The sequence below is a fragment of the Triturus cristatus genome, chromosome 6, assembly GCF_964204655.1.
Source record: "Triturus cristatus chromosome 6, aTriCri1.1, whole genome shotgun sequence".
In the NCBI taxonomy this organism is placed as follows: Eukaryota; Metazoa; Chordata; class Amphibia; order Caudata; family Salamandridae; genus Triturus; species Triturus cristatus.
Genome location: NC_140589.1, coordinates 818040860 through 818056425, shown reverse-complemented (window position 1 = coordinate 818056425; position 15566 = coordinate 818040860).

Here is a 15566-nt window from a genome sequence, read left to right as displayed (position 1 = left end):
TGGTAATTAAAAAAATCGGTAATTGTCGAATCAGCCAATCCTGTGCATCCTCATTACCTCCCAAACAGGAAGTGGCCACACCCATGCAGCTGCACTGATCCTGAAGCTGTTTGTGAGGCAGGGAGCACAGCAAACAAGCCAGGACCAACTCTTCTATTTGCTGACAACTCTGAGCAACTGTGGACAACCAGGAGAGGGAGAAGGATGCAGCTGAAAGAAAGAGAAAGCACAAATTCAGCGAGAGGGAGCTGGAGGTCCTTATTGAGGATGCCACTAAGGACCATGACAAACTTTTTGGGAAACAGTCTCTGCACGTGCCTGAATCCCAGGAAAGGCAGATTTGGCTGGTCATACAAGAAAAAATCAATGCCATTGGAGTAACCCACCGCCACCGCCAAAGCCAGCCTCCGGGAAGGAATGAAAGACGTTGCAGAATGGATGAAGATCAGCCGTCTGAAACTGAACTCTGACAAGACGGAGGTCCTCATCCTCGGACCATCCCCCTCCGCCTGGGACGACTCCTGGTGGCCCCCGGCTCTGGGCACCGCCCCCAAGCCCACAGACCACGCACACAACCTGTGATTCATCCTTGAGTCCTCCCTCACGATGACCAAGCAAATTAACGCCGTTACTTCCTCCTGTTTCAACACCCTTCGCATGCTCCGTAAGATCTTCCGCTGGATCCCCACCAGAACCAGGAAGGCAGTCACCCAGGCCCTCATTACTAGCCGACTGGACTACGGGAACGCCCTCTACGCTGGAACCACAGCCAAACTACAGAAAAGACTTCAGCGCATACAGAACGCATCGGCGCGACTCATCCTGGACATCCCCCGACACAGCCACATCTCTACCCACCTGAGAGACCTGCACTGGCTCCCCATCAGCAAGAGGATCACGTTCAGGCTCCTCACCCAGGCACACAAAGCTCTCCACGACATGGGCCCCGAATACCTCATCAACCGCCTCACGCTCTACACACCTTCCCGCCAGCTCCGCTCCGCCAGCCTCGCCCTCACCACCGTCCCATGAATCCGCAGAACCACCACCGGAGGAAGATCCTTCTCCTACCTGGCTGCCAAGACGTGGAACTCCCTCCCCAGCCACCTACGCCTGACCCACGACCATCTCTCCTTCAGGAAGCAACTCAAGACCTGGCTATTCGAGCAGTAGCAGCACCTCCCCCCCCCTCCCTCCAGCGCCTTGAGACCCTCACGGGTGAGTAGCGCGCTCTATAAATGTGATTGATTGATTGATTCATTCATTGAGGAACTCAAAAAACACTGGTATGGCCTGAGGAAGCGTGCTAAGGAGAGGCGGGCAGAGAGAAAGAAGCAAGCCAACTGTACAGGTGGAGGGAGAAACACAGCATCTGCGCCAACTGCCCTGGACCTCCTGGTCGAGTCCACCCTCCAGCCGGAGAGTGTGAGTGGGATTGGGGATGCAAACAGCTCAGCCAGAGCTGGCAAAATACAAGGTAAGGTGCATGCACTGCTTGCTGTGCCCCCCACTCCCTAACCCCAATCCCCAATGAGGCATTGTGAATCCCACTCCAGTACATGTTTTACTAAAAACCAGCAATGCATTATGAGAGATGTAGTCAGAAGTAACACATGTCAGAACGGTCAGTCCACTGAACCCAAAAGCATGTGACATACATCAGCAATTAGCAAGCAGAGGACAGTCAGTTTGATTGGCAGGCATGACATTTATTATTACACAAATGCTGCCAGATAAGTGAGCAAATGTACATTCTGTCTTAACAGCCGAGCGATCGCGCATGGCTGCAGAGGGGAGCAAAGGAAAGGCAGCCAGGACAGAGAGGACACAAGAGGAGGAGGTCCTGTCGCACGCAGGGCACACCACCCCACCACCACCACCATCACCACCACCACCATCACCACCACCACCACCATTACCATCACCACCACCACCATCACCATCACCATCACCACCGCCACCATCAATGCCACCAGCACCGAGAGCCAGGAGGCATGCAGTGGCCAGCCTCCAGCAGATGGAGGTGTCCGAGGAGGACAACATAGGAGGACAACAGTCCATGGTGGCTGAGGATGCCAACGGTGCAGGCTCACAGTTCCTCACAGAGCGCGCCCACACACGTGCCAGACGCCACAGGGCAAGGGCAGCCAGTCCAGCTTCACAGGGCGATGATGAGAGTGTGTTCGCCGGTCTCAAGGGGAACATGTTAAAGGTGCAGCGCCTGCAAGGCAAAGCCATAAGGTCAGTCCGGTGGCAGATGGTACAACATGTTGTGGTGGTGTGCTCTGATAATTAAACACCGTCACTCACTTACAGTAACTGGCTGTGTCTCCTTACTTACTCAGAAATAGTTGCGTGCTATCTCAGCCCGTCTGTGTCTCCCATCTGGTGCTGCTGTCACACCTGCTGCGCTGTGCTCTGGCTGTGGACAGTCCTCACCTTCGTCCTCAGACTCAGTTAGCTCCACTGCTGTTCCTTTCTTTGTGGCAAGGTTATGCAGCATAGCACACGTTGCTATTATTTTGCAGCAGATGATGGGGCGGTACTGACGTGCACCTCCACTTTTCTGGAGGCAACGGAACCTGCTTTTTAGAAGTCCAAAGGTGTGCTCCACAAAGTGGCACGTGCTTTTATGTGCCACATGGTATCTTCACTTACTTGGGGTGGAAGGGTTGAGGTATGGAGTTAGGATAAATGCCCGCACGGCATATGTGCTGTCACCTAAATGGGAAAGGAAGTGCCATTAATAAGTGTCACCAACACATTCATCCAAGGTATACATCAGGTGTGTCACATTGATTTACCTAGCGGGTATCCTTCTCCAAATTCACCCCCAGCCAGACTGTTCCTGAATATGTAGGAGTCATGGGTACTCCCTGGAAATTTGGCCACGATGTCAGTGATGATGTTGTCCACATCGCATATCACCTTCACGTTGATGGAATGCATAGATTTGTGGTTCCGGTATATGTATTCTGTAGCTGCAGGGGGGCAGATTGGTATGTGGGTCCCATCAATGCACCCTACTACATGTGGGAACTGTCCCTTTTGGTAGAAATCATGCTTTGTCTTCTGCAGTTCCGCCTGTGTGCTGGGGAAGCGTATGTAGTGATGCATTCTCTGCATCATGGCATCCAAGAAGGAGTTGAAGAAACTGGAAGCCAACTCTGTGACACACCACCTGCCACAGCTATCACCCCCTGGTAACTTCCTGATGCAAGTAGGTGCAGGCTACAGAGCACCTGAACATGTGTTGGTATGGCGTGTGCCCTTGGTATCTGATGCTCCAGGAGTTGGTCCAGGTCCCGTATCAGTTCTAGGATGGTTTGGGGATGTAGCCTGTACCTCTCATGTATTTCAGCCTCAGTCATTTGGAACAGTGTAACACGCAGACTGTACACGTGCTCCTCCTGTCTCCAGATCCTCAGACCTGCTGCTCGCAAATGTAGCTGCCTTGCTAATATGTAGAGGGCCGCCATTGTGTTCACACTGTTGCATTTTGGGGCTGTTTATATTCAGTGCACCTGATTACCACCTGCTTTGAGTCAGTGGTACTTAGCGACTCTTAAATACCGAAAATGCGAAAATTCGGTATTACCAATTTTTGGTACATCGCATTTGCGATTATTTAAGGATTCTTATTTACCGATTCGGTATTTAGGGGTTTTGGTGTCTGCTAATCGCTAAATAAGGAATCGGTAACTGGTTTCCCTTATTTTTACAGATACCTTATTTACGATGGCGTTCGGTATTCCCTACATCGCACATGGCTAAATACCAGTCGGTAACGCAGATATTTAATGAATTTCGGCATTAACGACCGGTATTTAGCCACCTATATCTGGCCCTTAGTGTCTTCAGATCAGGAGTGATGTGGTTGTTTTTCTTGGATCCAGTGATGAGTCTTGCAGCAGAATTAAGGAACACCTTTAGTGGAGTCAGTTTGGACCAACGCAGATCACATATGGTAGTTAGAATATAACCTGGGGATTACTACTGCTTGTACAGCTGTTTTGAGGTCGTCGAAGGGGAGTAAGGGCTGTATTTTTCTTAGTATGCTGATTTGAAGGTTGGCTCCTTTGATGGCTGTGGTAATGTGTTCTTGCATGTTGAGATTCTTGTTGAGTGTTATTCCTAGTGATCTCTTGGAATCAATAACTTGTGGAAGGCAATTGAAGGCTGTTAGATGTTTCATCCAATCTTTGATGTCAAGGGATACTTTTGGTGGTGTAATTAAGAGGAATTCCTTTTTGAGCGCGTTGCGTTTGAGGTGGTTTCTTGTCATCCAGTTTTGGGTTTTTTGAAGAATTGTGTTGAATAGGCGGATATCTTCCGGGGAGGATATTTTTAGGTACAGCATGGTGTCATATGCATACATGTGGTATTTGACATTGGAGAATTTCAGAATATCTGTAGGGAGCTCCATGAAGAGGTTGAAGAGAGTGGGTGATAGGGTAGACCCCTGTGGGACTCCTAGAGTGACTGGGGTGGAATTGGACAGAGTTTGGCTAGCCTTGATTCTCTGAGTTCTGATATGAAGAAACAAGGCAAACCAGTTTATAACAACCCCTGAGAACCCCATTCCGCATTCTAGTTAGTCAATTAGGCCATCATGTTTGACCGTATTGGAGGCTGAGGAGAGCTCCAAAAGGATGAGGAGGCAAGATTCATTTTGATCGAGCATTTTAAATTTGCTGTGACCCTGACTGAAGCCGGATAGGTATTGGTCAAGAAGGTGGAACAGGTTCATGTGATTACATAGTTGTGTATGGACGCATTTCTCCAGGAGCTTTGCCATAGAAGGAATTGCGGAGATAGGTCGGAAGTTATTTGGGTTCTGATGATCTGCTGATTATTTTTTTTAGAATGGGGGTTACTTGTCCTGTTTTTAGGCAGTCTGGGCTAACCCCTTGAAGTATAGAAGCATTTACAATCTTGGGCCAGAATGGAAGTAAAGACGTTTTAAGCTCCTTGAAGAGGTTAGATGGTAGTGGGTCGCAGGAGTTTGTTTGAAGGTTTTAGTGTTATCAAGATGTTAAGAATGGCATTTTCATCGATGGGTTTGAATATGTTCCGCGAAACGTTGTTTTAAGGGTAAGATCTGTGAAGTCCGTGAACTGAGTGATCAGAGTTGATTGGGGGATATTTAGAGGTATCATCGGAGGAGATCAGCGCCGTCTGGAAATCAGTTTCAATCTTAGTTGTCTTATCGAGGAAGAAGGAGGCAAATTCATTGCAGTTTGGCTGCTGATTTGAATCACTTGAGAGGGAGTTCGTTTTTTGACTGTATTGTTGTTTGACAATCTTGAACAGTTTAGTTTTTTTGGGTGATTTCTGGCCATATCATGTTGAGTTCTAAAGAAATTTGCTTTTGAGTTTCTGATGAGCTTTTTGTAGGTGCTCTTCAGTGACATCAGGTGCTTAAGGTGTTCTAGGGATGGTGAGGATCTCCAAACTCGTTTGGCTAGTCTCATATTGTGTCTTTCTACATTTAGGTTCTCGTTGAACCAAGGTTTGGAGTCTTTAGTGGAAAGTCCTTTAAGTTGTAGCGGTGTAATAGTGTCAAGAATGGTCGTCATGAAGTTGTTGTAGTGGTTTGTCAAGTCATGGACTTCAGACATGACCGCCGGAGGAGGAAATATGTTCTGGCTGAGATATGTCAGATCATTGGGGTGTATGTCCCTAGTGTTCCTCTTCCAGTGTTTATTTTTAGGTTGAGGTTTAAGTGTCCTCACAGATTCATTGATTAGGAAGGTGATGCTGTGATGGTCGGTCCAGTCGCATGGGAAAATTGATTCAAGTGGAATGAAATTAGCACTAGCAATGACTAGATCCAAGGTTGCACCCAAGTTGTCGGTAGGACTGTCACATATTTGGTTGAGTTTGAGGTCTGCTAGGAAGGTTTCAAGGATGAAAACTGATGGGTCATCTGGGTCATTCCAGTGTAGGTTGAAATCACCGAGGAAGATCTGGGTGTAATGATGTCCTACGTTGGCAGTGATGGTTCACAAGAGGATGGTTTGGCATTTGGTGACTACTTCACTCTGAGGTTACTGCGGTATATCCAGGCAATGCCTCCTCCTGGTTTGTCTGGTCAGTCTGATCTTATAATATCATAGCCAGGTGGGACTAGTATATCAAGGATTAAAGTAGTGGAATCGTATAGCCATGTTTCTCTTAGTAGTAAGAGGTCTATCTAGTGAGCAAGTATAAGGTCGGCGATATATGCTGCATGTTTCATAGCTGATTTACAATTGAGAAGCATGCATTTCAGGTGAGGTTTGGTGTCAGCTGGGGACGTCTGTGTGATGGGGACTAGCATAAGGTTGGCCTTATTTACATCTTTCATGTTTTGCCTGGGTTCTTTGTGTGGTTCGAGGTGATTGTTTGGATACAAGCTAGATTGTCTGTATTGTCATATAGTGACTGCCTATGTGTAGAAGGGAGTGAATGTCGCTGTCTGGTAGTGGGTCCTTTAGTCTAAAGTGCCTCTTAGGGGCGTTAGGGTAAGGTATAGATCACCATTTTGTGAGATGGGGTGGCGAGATTGGTGGTCGTGCGTGGTGTTTGGTGGGTGGTGGGCTGAGTCTATTATTTCCTGTCGACCATTTGGGGCATTTGTCGTGTCATCTCGGACATGATATTTATTAGGCTTCATATGTTGGACTTGAGTTGGTGTAGGTCTTGAGTGATTACGTCTAGTCTGGATTCTATCGAAGCATGGGAGTAGGATGTTGAGGTTTGTGACAGAGGGGTGGGAGGGTGTGAGGTGGTCTGAGTGGTGGTGTTAGACAAGTGCTCGTCTGTGTGGGTAGGTGGGGGAGGTTTGGAAGGGCATGGTTTCTGGCTTGCGATGTGAGGGAGTAGAGATAGAGAGCCTTTTGGGCAGAGATGGTTGAGACAAATGGTTCATGGGCAAGATAAGATTATCTAAGGGGGTGAAAATTGAGGGTGTGGTGGGGTGGTAGAGATATCTTCAATGCTGTGCATCACTGTGGACCTTGCTACAGTAGTGACATGTGGGCGCTGATTTGTTTGGTGGTTTGGTGGGTGTAACTCCACCCTCTTGAGGTGTGTGAAAGAGTTGGTACTGTGTGGGCAGATCGCTATGCTGGAGTGATCAGGGGACATAGGGGGACCGCTTAATGTGGGTAGGCAGTGAAGTGACATTAGTTGGGGGGTCTTCACGATGTATGGAGAGCTAGGGTGTACCTGAGAGGGAGCTGAGTCAATATTATATACTGCATGGTTCATGATACGGAAAATTTTGTTGAATACATCTATGCAGTGGTTTGATGCTTTGACAAGGATAATCCCATTGTTATAGCTGGAGATGGTTACTTTAGCATTGAAAGTGGGTGAGGGAGCTACGGATAGTCTAAGACTGTGCGCAGTTTTCTTGGCTGTTGAGATCAGGAGCATTGCATAGAGAGCTTTTCTCCATTGTGCTCTTTTTTAGTGTAGAAGATAAGATCATTTATTAGGGTTCCTTTTGATGCGCAGAAGTAGAAGTCAGAGATGAGGGTTTCTGGGTGTGCATTGAGAATTCTGTGTTTTAAGATCTTGGAGGCCTTTTTTGTTAGGTTGGTTGGGTAATTAATTTTATAGGCATTGGGGCTATCCAATTCCAGATTGGTGTGGAGTGGGAGTAGCGGAGCAGGATCAATTTCAGTGTAAGGGGGCTAGACCTAATATAGAGGCAGTAGAGGGACTTGAGCTGCGATGGGTCGAAAAATCTGGGGCTGCCCCACTGTGGAAATGCGGGGGTATCAGTGAAACCGATGAAGATGACTGCTCCTATAGTGTCTGGGTTCTTGCCAGGGTAGGGTGCAGGGAGACCCTCTTGAAGATCAGTTATAATGCCTGTGTATGGAATTGTAATGCTTTCTAGATGTTAGGTGAGGGAACACCTAAATACTGTTCAAATATGGCCAACTTTTTTGATTTGGGTAGTTTCTTCCTTGTTGTGGAGTTTGGAGTCCTTCTTCAATTTCAATGTGTCTGCTTAGAAAACATAGTCCTACTTTACTTTCTTAGGACTTTTGCATAGAGGTCCTCTGTCCATTTCACTTACTTAGGACCAGTGGAGAGCAAGTCCTCTGTCTCTTTCACACTTGGGAGAAGGATCACCATCTTGGGATAGTTCAGCATGTAGTTACTTTTTAGGGGGGAGATGTGCCCAGAAATGGAGAACTGGTTATGGGTCTCATAGAGCTAAATTAAAGGTCAATTATGATGAACACGGCTGGCACTGTGTGCCTTTGCTACAAAAAGGCCCCTGCGCGTGCTCCCATCAGGGATAGACCAGTGCTGGGCCACATGGGGGATACGCTGAGCTCCCAAATGCGAGAACGGAGAAAGCTGGTCATACCCCTTCCTTGGCTCGCGGAACCATCGTCACAGTCCAGCTCTCAGGGAGCACAGGGTGCAGCCACTGCAGATCGTCCGCTCGAGGCCGAGTTGCAGCCGATCTGTGAAGGGAGGCGTGTCGGTCCAAGCACAGCGAGTCCTCACAGATCATGTCCCCAGGAGCGCATGCAAGCCTCCACACTGGGCGTATGTAGAGTTCTGAAACGGGTGTGCCCCCCATCGTGTCACGCCCAGCACGAGCAAACCACCCTGCTGGACCTCCTCTCTAAACCAAGCAAGAGGACGGCGAAAGCATATGTTTTACGCTTCACCATTTACTCATCTGGACTTGCTTTCTCATCATCAAGGAAAAGAATTGCACTTGGCCCTCTATACCACTGACTAGACGCAGCCAGTCATGTGGCCTCCATACATTTGACCTTCTTGACTGATAGAGCATAAAGTCAAAGTGGTCAGGGTGGGCAAGAGTGGAAATATCCCAGGAGTCTATTTGCCAATGCTTTTGCTTGAGTTTTGGTCTCAGTATTCAAAAGTGACATCAGTTGGTAAGACTTCCACACTGACTTCACTGCTTTGCATATAACTACTATTATGGTATGCCATAATTCATAGAGCAATGGCCCAACTTATCTACCCTCTTTCAGGAAAACAATTAGGCATTTGTGTTTTTTCCGCCAGTGGCAATACAATTGCCTCTGTGAATTCTTGCGAAGACATATGTCCCTTAAGACCTACGCTCAAATCCTCAGTCAGCGTTAGCTATCCAATCCATCAAGAAGAGCTGACATCTCCAGTTCTTTACAGTTCCCTCTAGTCTGGTGTGTGACTCAGTAATAGTCAACAAATGTCTAAGAAATCTCTCCATTAGTGCTGACTGCGGTCCCTTTGTCTTCAACTGTGTCCTCAACCCATTTGCTCCCTTTTTTCTCGAGTTAAGCTATTCGAGTAAACCACACCTTGCCGGCAATCTTATATATTCTCTCCGATGGGTGGGTACATTTTATTTTAGCTTATTCCATCTTCCCGCCATGGTGTTCTAACTTGGCCAGTTCGAACTTATTAATGTTCATATGTATCTCTGGTTAAACATTCTTTGCTCTGTTTTCAGGGCATTCTTTTACAACTCCCTTACTCAGATCCTATCTTGTTCCTCATTTTAGCTTGTACCCTCTCTCTAAGCACTGCCTTGTCTGTGTCTCATGAACTGGACTGTCCCTGTATTATCCTTGAAGTCATTGTTTATGGTCTCTATAAATGGTGACACTGTTTTCTGATATTGCATCTCCCATGTGTTCATTCTCCAGGTGTTTCTTCCTAGCCTTTCTTTGAACCCTTTTGTTAATTGGAGCATGGTGTGGTGTGAGAGTCTCCTTGTAAGGTAGTCCCCTCTTTCAATATATGGGGCCTCAGAGGTTTAAATAGAAATGTAATCTAGCCTGTGTGATACCTGGCAAGTATGAGTGGTGTCTCTCCTAGGTGCTTAGTTTGCAACATTTAACTTGTCCCAGAGCACTTACAGAAAGCATGAAGATTGTGTCTACCTACTCTGCTGAGTGTGAGTTAGAAGACCTATATATATTCAGGGACATCACCTCATTGAAATCCCCCTCTATAATATACATTGGGGTATATTCACAAGAACGTGTGCAAAACATCTCCAAAAAATGCTAACACAACTTTACATATTGCAGCCTATCGCGGGAAAATAACCCTGTGTCAACGTGGAATTCACAACATGGCGGTACCATGCGATAGTCCGTCGATAGTCTGCCGAAAACGCTGCCAATGTCCGCGATAGAACCACCTCGACGAAGATAAAGACACAAATCTCAACGTGAAAACACTTGCGATGTGCCCAAACACAATAAGAAAATAGTGACAACCAGCGAGAGGCCAGCAATACCCACGCGTAATGCGGGTAAAAGCACAAGAATAGCATACGGAAAATGCCACTAAAAAGCGACATCAACTGCCGAGTACTATGGATGCATCCTGACCGACTGCAGAGGACAACATGAACCCCACAATCCCCACGGAGGAACACCCAGGAATACAGGGCTCGTGGAAGGCTAATGAGAAGAGGAAGATGGGGTACAGTCGCCAGGAAAACCCGATTATCGCCACGGATGAGCCCGAACACCACCACCAACTGCACGTCACCTCCAACGTGTCATTGGCAACAAAGAGGCAAAGATGGCACACCACCTTGGACCATGTGAATGCCGTTGCATGGCAGAGGAGGACAATGGAAGAGCACAAGAGGCCCTGGACTGATGTAAATGGCAAAACCAAGCAGAAACTCGCTGTCAACACGAAAGCAGACACGCAACCCGGAGGAGGGGGGCCAGCAGAACAACAGGAGCTGAATGACATGGAGAAGATGGTGGCCACAGGCACCAGTCAGGAGACGGTGACAGGAGTCGGGGATCCGGACACTGTCCAACATGCCCCTACACCACATCAACAGGGTGCGCACCGACCAGGGAGTGGGTGGACGGGGGAAATGGGCTCAATGGCACACATGCACAATTAAGCAGAGCACACTGCACACCCACAATGACTCAGGATCATGTCCCTGATCCCACGAGAACACTTCAACACACACACAAACACCGAGTAGTCCCACGTACACCATGTGCCCAAAGGGGCACCCACCCAACACATCACCAAGCACACAACCAACACATGCACATGTGTGAAACACAGCAAACATGCATATATGTCAGCCACACTGACAATGCAAGAGACACCACATGATGAGTAGCATGGCTGCAGTCCAATCACCATGACAATGTACACGGCATGACACTGAGGTGGCTGAGTGTGGACCACAACCGGAAAGGAGCAGGTCACACTCGGACACAACCACCTGCACAAACAACCCCTGACGTCAACGACGCATCTGTGGACAAACCATGCCCAAGGGTCACAATTCAACAAAGAACACAAGTTAGCCAAGTCTGCAACACCTCAGCACCGTGGAAGCACAGAACTGACAGGCACACCACATGAAAGGGACCAGTAGCAGACAAATCAGAGCCACAGGAGCGAATCACTCACCGTGCAGAATACGCACATAAGTATAAGTGCACCTCGACATTGACAACATCCCAGTACAAACAGCAACACCTCCACAGCGGAACACAGGACACAACTGGTGCGCAAATGTGCACAACATGGCAAATCACATCTGGCACAGCAGGAAACTGTGACATGACAATGTATAAGTACAACCTGTAACCTGCAAATATGTTTTATTCACACATGCTGTGCTTATGGACATTGAGTACTGTCCCATGATTGCCAGGGACGGCCACATTGTCACGTGCTCATGAGAAGTAATTGTCAATGATGGTGTTCCTATGGACCATTCCTGCCGCAGCTGCAGTGGGATGTTGTGCAACACACAACATGCAACGATCATCTTGCACACGATGTCCAGGCTGTACAGGAGCTTTCCATCTATGCTGTCCAGGCACCTGCAACGTGACTTCAACACGCCAAATGTGCATTCAACGATGCCCCTGGTGCGTATGTGGGCCGCATTGTACTGCCTCTAAGTGGGTGTATTCGGGTCTCGGAGGGGTGTCATCATCCAAGGGCAGAGTGCATATCCTTGATCACCTGTGACAGTGCAGGGAGAAAAGAGTCAATACTTGGTTCGGCGGGATGTGATGGCAGGCCCACTAATCCTGTGCTGGCTGTGTGTGGGATGAGTGTAAGCCAGCCCTCAGATAGTAGCTGATGCTGCCAACAACTCCAACAGTCATCAGGCACACAGAAATGCAATGTCAGAACAGCAAGGGGGATGATTTGAGTCGCACAGGGTTAGTGAGCCCGGATGCACAGCGGCCGACATGGGCCCACCGCCACGGGACGCTGACATGCAGGAGACCAGAGTAGGGTCATGAGGGCAGAGCAGGGTCTCATATGTGTCATAGGTGCCTTCCGCGGAGTGTCACTAGGGAGAATGGGAGGTCTACCCCCACGGCATGATGCAGAGGGCACATGCCAGCTGTGTCCGGCAACATGGCGGATATGAATGCCACAGACTAATGCCAGACACCAAGTCCGTACCTGCCCGTTGCTGATGGCAACCCCCAGGCCACAGGCTCAGACACCAACGATGTTCCGCCGGAGGCTGACGGTCATTCACGGCGCACAGGGTTAATGGCACCACGTGTCGCAGGCCTGCAATATGGAATTATGCCTTACTGATCAAAGGGAGTCTGGTGCTGTGGCTGCTGCCACGGACTTGTCATCACTGCCATTCAGGACTCAGGACACAGTTCCACATGTGGGACCTACTGGTACGAGGAGGACGCCGGTGGAGTATGCCAATGAGAAAGGAGTGATGTGGGCCAGCGTTGTGGGTGCCAGCGATGGTCTGCGAAGGGTGCAGAGGTCACGGGACTGGGGCTTGGAGCTTGCCCCGGCATGTGGTGGGCCCTTTTTGACACACGACATTGTCGGCAGGTGAGCAGTGTGGCCTTGGGGCACTAGGGTGGGCAGGTCTAGTCTGGGTATCAGCGTCTTGGGGTGCAGCAGGCACAGAGGGTCGCAGGCACCGCTGCTCACGGCTTCAGCCTTGTGGCGGACTGCAAGGTGCTGCCTTGTCAGTGACGTTGGCCTTTCTGGGAGAGAACCACGCTCTGTGCCGCGGGGTTTTTGTCCACACCCCTGTGCAGCCCTGGCGCACTCAGGGCCAACCCACTACGCTCACGCACACAGGGGGGGGCGCAGTGAGCGACATTTCCGCTATCTGACCCACAGCCTGGGATGACATGGTTGCGTCCACTGTTCACTACTCTCCAGTCACCAGCAGTTGTGGTCTTCATGGACATATCTGTGGTTTGCATACCCATGTCTGTCCTGCACATCCACGTCTCATTTGTCGTTGTGTACATTCCCATTCACGGGTCACTTGCATCCTTCGCACATGGTTGCATTCTGCATCTACACACGTTCAGCTGTTGTGTGGCTGTGGTGCCATGATATAGCTATATTGTGTGCAGGGGTAGCCCAGGATCACCATGGAGTAGTGTTGTCGTGTCTGGTAGGTGGGCATGTTGATTGACATGTTGTATGTCACCCTATCGTGTCATCTTTTATATAGCAGCTCAGTGTTTACAGTTGAGGTGATTTGCAATTAAAGGGCGGGGAGCTGCTAATGGTAGAGCAAGGGTGTTGGGTCAATCACAAAACAGGAGGAGAGTATGCTCGCTAGAACTTGAATATGAAGCCACTTCTCCAGGAATGGCTCTGGGGTTCTGCCCATCACTCCCTGTGGTATGCCCTCTCTCCCTGGGTTATTATACCATGCATGTCCTTCCAGGTTATCTACTCTCCTTTCTAATGTGCAGCAAGTTGATACACCTTAGCATCTACAGTTTTTGCACAATCTTCTAGCTCTGACTCATGGCCTTTGGTCTCTGCCATTCTAGCTAGCATATTTTTCAAGACTTGTCACAGCAGAAGGACATCCTTTCCCACGTCCCCTATTTTGTTTCCAGGGATGTTCTTGTGTTTTCAATTGCTTCCAGGATTATGCTTGTGAAATAGGCATCTCCGGAAGTGTCTTTGACAGGCATGAGGTTTTATGTTGTGGCGGCCATAGCTGTGCCAGTCCTTGTGATCCTCCTGGAATATTTGTCCATCTTTTTCTGGTTCAGTAATTGTCCAGTTTTGCCTTTTACCATCCTCGTCCAAATCCTGTGGGCCTTACCACATCTAGTAGCCTTTAGGGTTGTGTAGGGTTATGCTGGTGAGCAGATAAATAAATAACAGTTGTGTATGTTTGTTAAAGGATTTAATGTACCACTGTCTGTTTTCTAGCCCAGATAATGACTCTTCCAGCTTGGATTCCACGGGCCACTCCTTGTGTCTTGGCCCTTGGAGATTCTTCCCCTCTAAATGTCTACAGTGCTAAGGGAAGGTATTTTTTGCAGTAGTCCCAACTACTTCCAGGTTCCAATACCAGACCTCACACTCAGGTACTCAATAAACATTCCTTCAGCACCACTTTCAAGTGCCTTCAGTTGGGCCAGCCAGGAAGGGTGGTCTCTTGACCTCAACTGGCCATCTCATCACTCTAATTTTCACCTACTACAAATAGCTGTACACCCGGTATCCAGGGCTCACCTCTTGGGTAGAATACTGCACCATTAATCATGGGGACTCATTGATAGCACAACACCAGCGTCCACATCCCTTGCACACTTTGGGACTCCCTTTGTATCGCCGAGGGGCTCTCTGTGTCATCCCTCAGAGATTTGGGGCCCATTGCTCCAGGCAATCACAAGAGGGCTCTGGAAAGGCCGCCACTGCAGTGTACTCTGTGGGGAAATTATACAGTTCTCGGACAGGACTCCAGAATGTTCAGTGATGTATCTCTATCCCTCCCTCATGCTGCCCCCACCCAGGCCTTCCCTGCTGCCAAGGTACCAGAATTAGCCGTTTACGTGGGAGGACCCTAGAGCCATGCAGGTTGGTGTCTCGCTCTCCACGCCCTAAGGAGGAGACCCATTGTTCTGCCCTTTTATCCAGGCTCTGCCTCTATTGTTTTTCTCCAGACCCCAGTCATTGCCTCTCCCTCTCTGCAGAGCTTCACAGTGTGGTCAGATTCATCCTGGTTGGACCTGTCACTGCAGCTGGAATTCTTTTCCTTGTCTCTAGGCCCCATGATGCAGGAGCCTCGGGTATTGGTGGCACCAAGCTCCACGTGGTTAGGCTGAGTGTCTCCAGAGAGGGGGAGATCTTGCTGATCCAGTGCCACCCTTTCCTCCAGCACTCAGCACTTCACAGTCTGAGTCAGGCAGAGCAGTCCGAACTTTGGAGTATTCTTTGCAATCAGCAGGTGTGCATATCAGTATTCTACCAACGGGCTTCATGGGGATTTAGGTGTTAGGCTTACATGTAGACAGGCTCTTAGCTCTCTCATATTTCTTATGTTTTTAAGATTAACTATATTGACTACTTTGCTGCTGAAAGCACCTAAGCACTTTATGAAAGTATGCCTTATTTCTAGGATTTTTGTTACTCATCAAGCTTGAAACATTTTTAACACGTGTGTCTTTTTTTCTCCTACACAGAATTAACTGTATTAATTGTTATGAAATAGAGCACCCTAATGCACTTTGTGAAAGCTAGGGCTGTCAGCCGTTGTACGTTTCTTTGAAATGGTTTTACATTTCTGC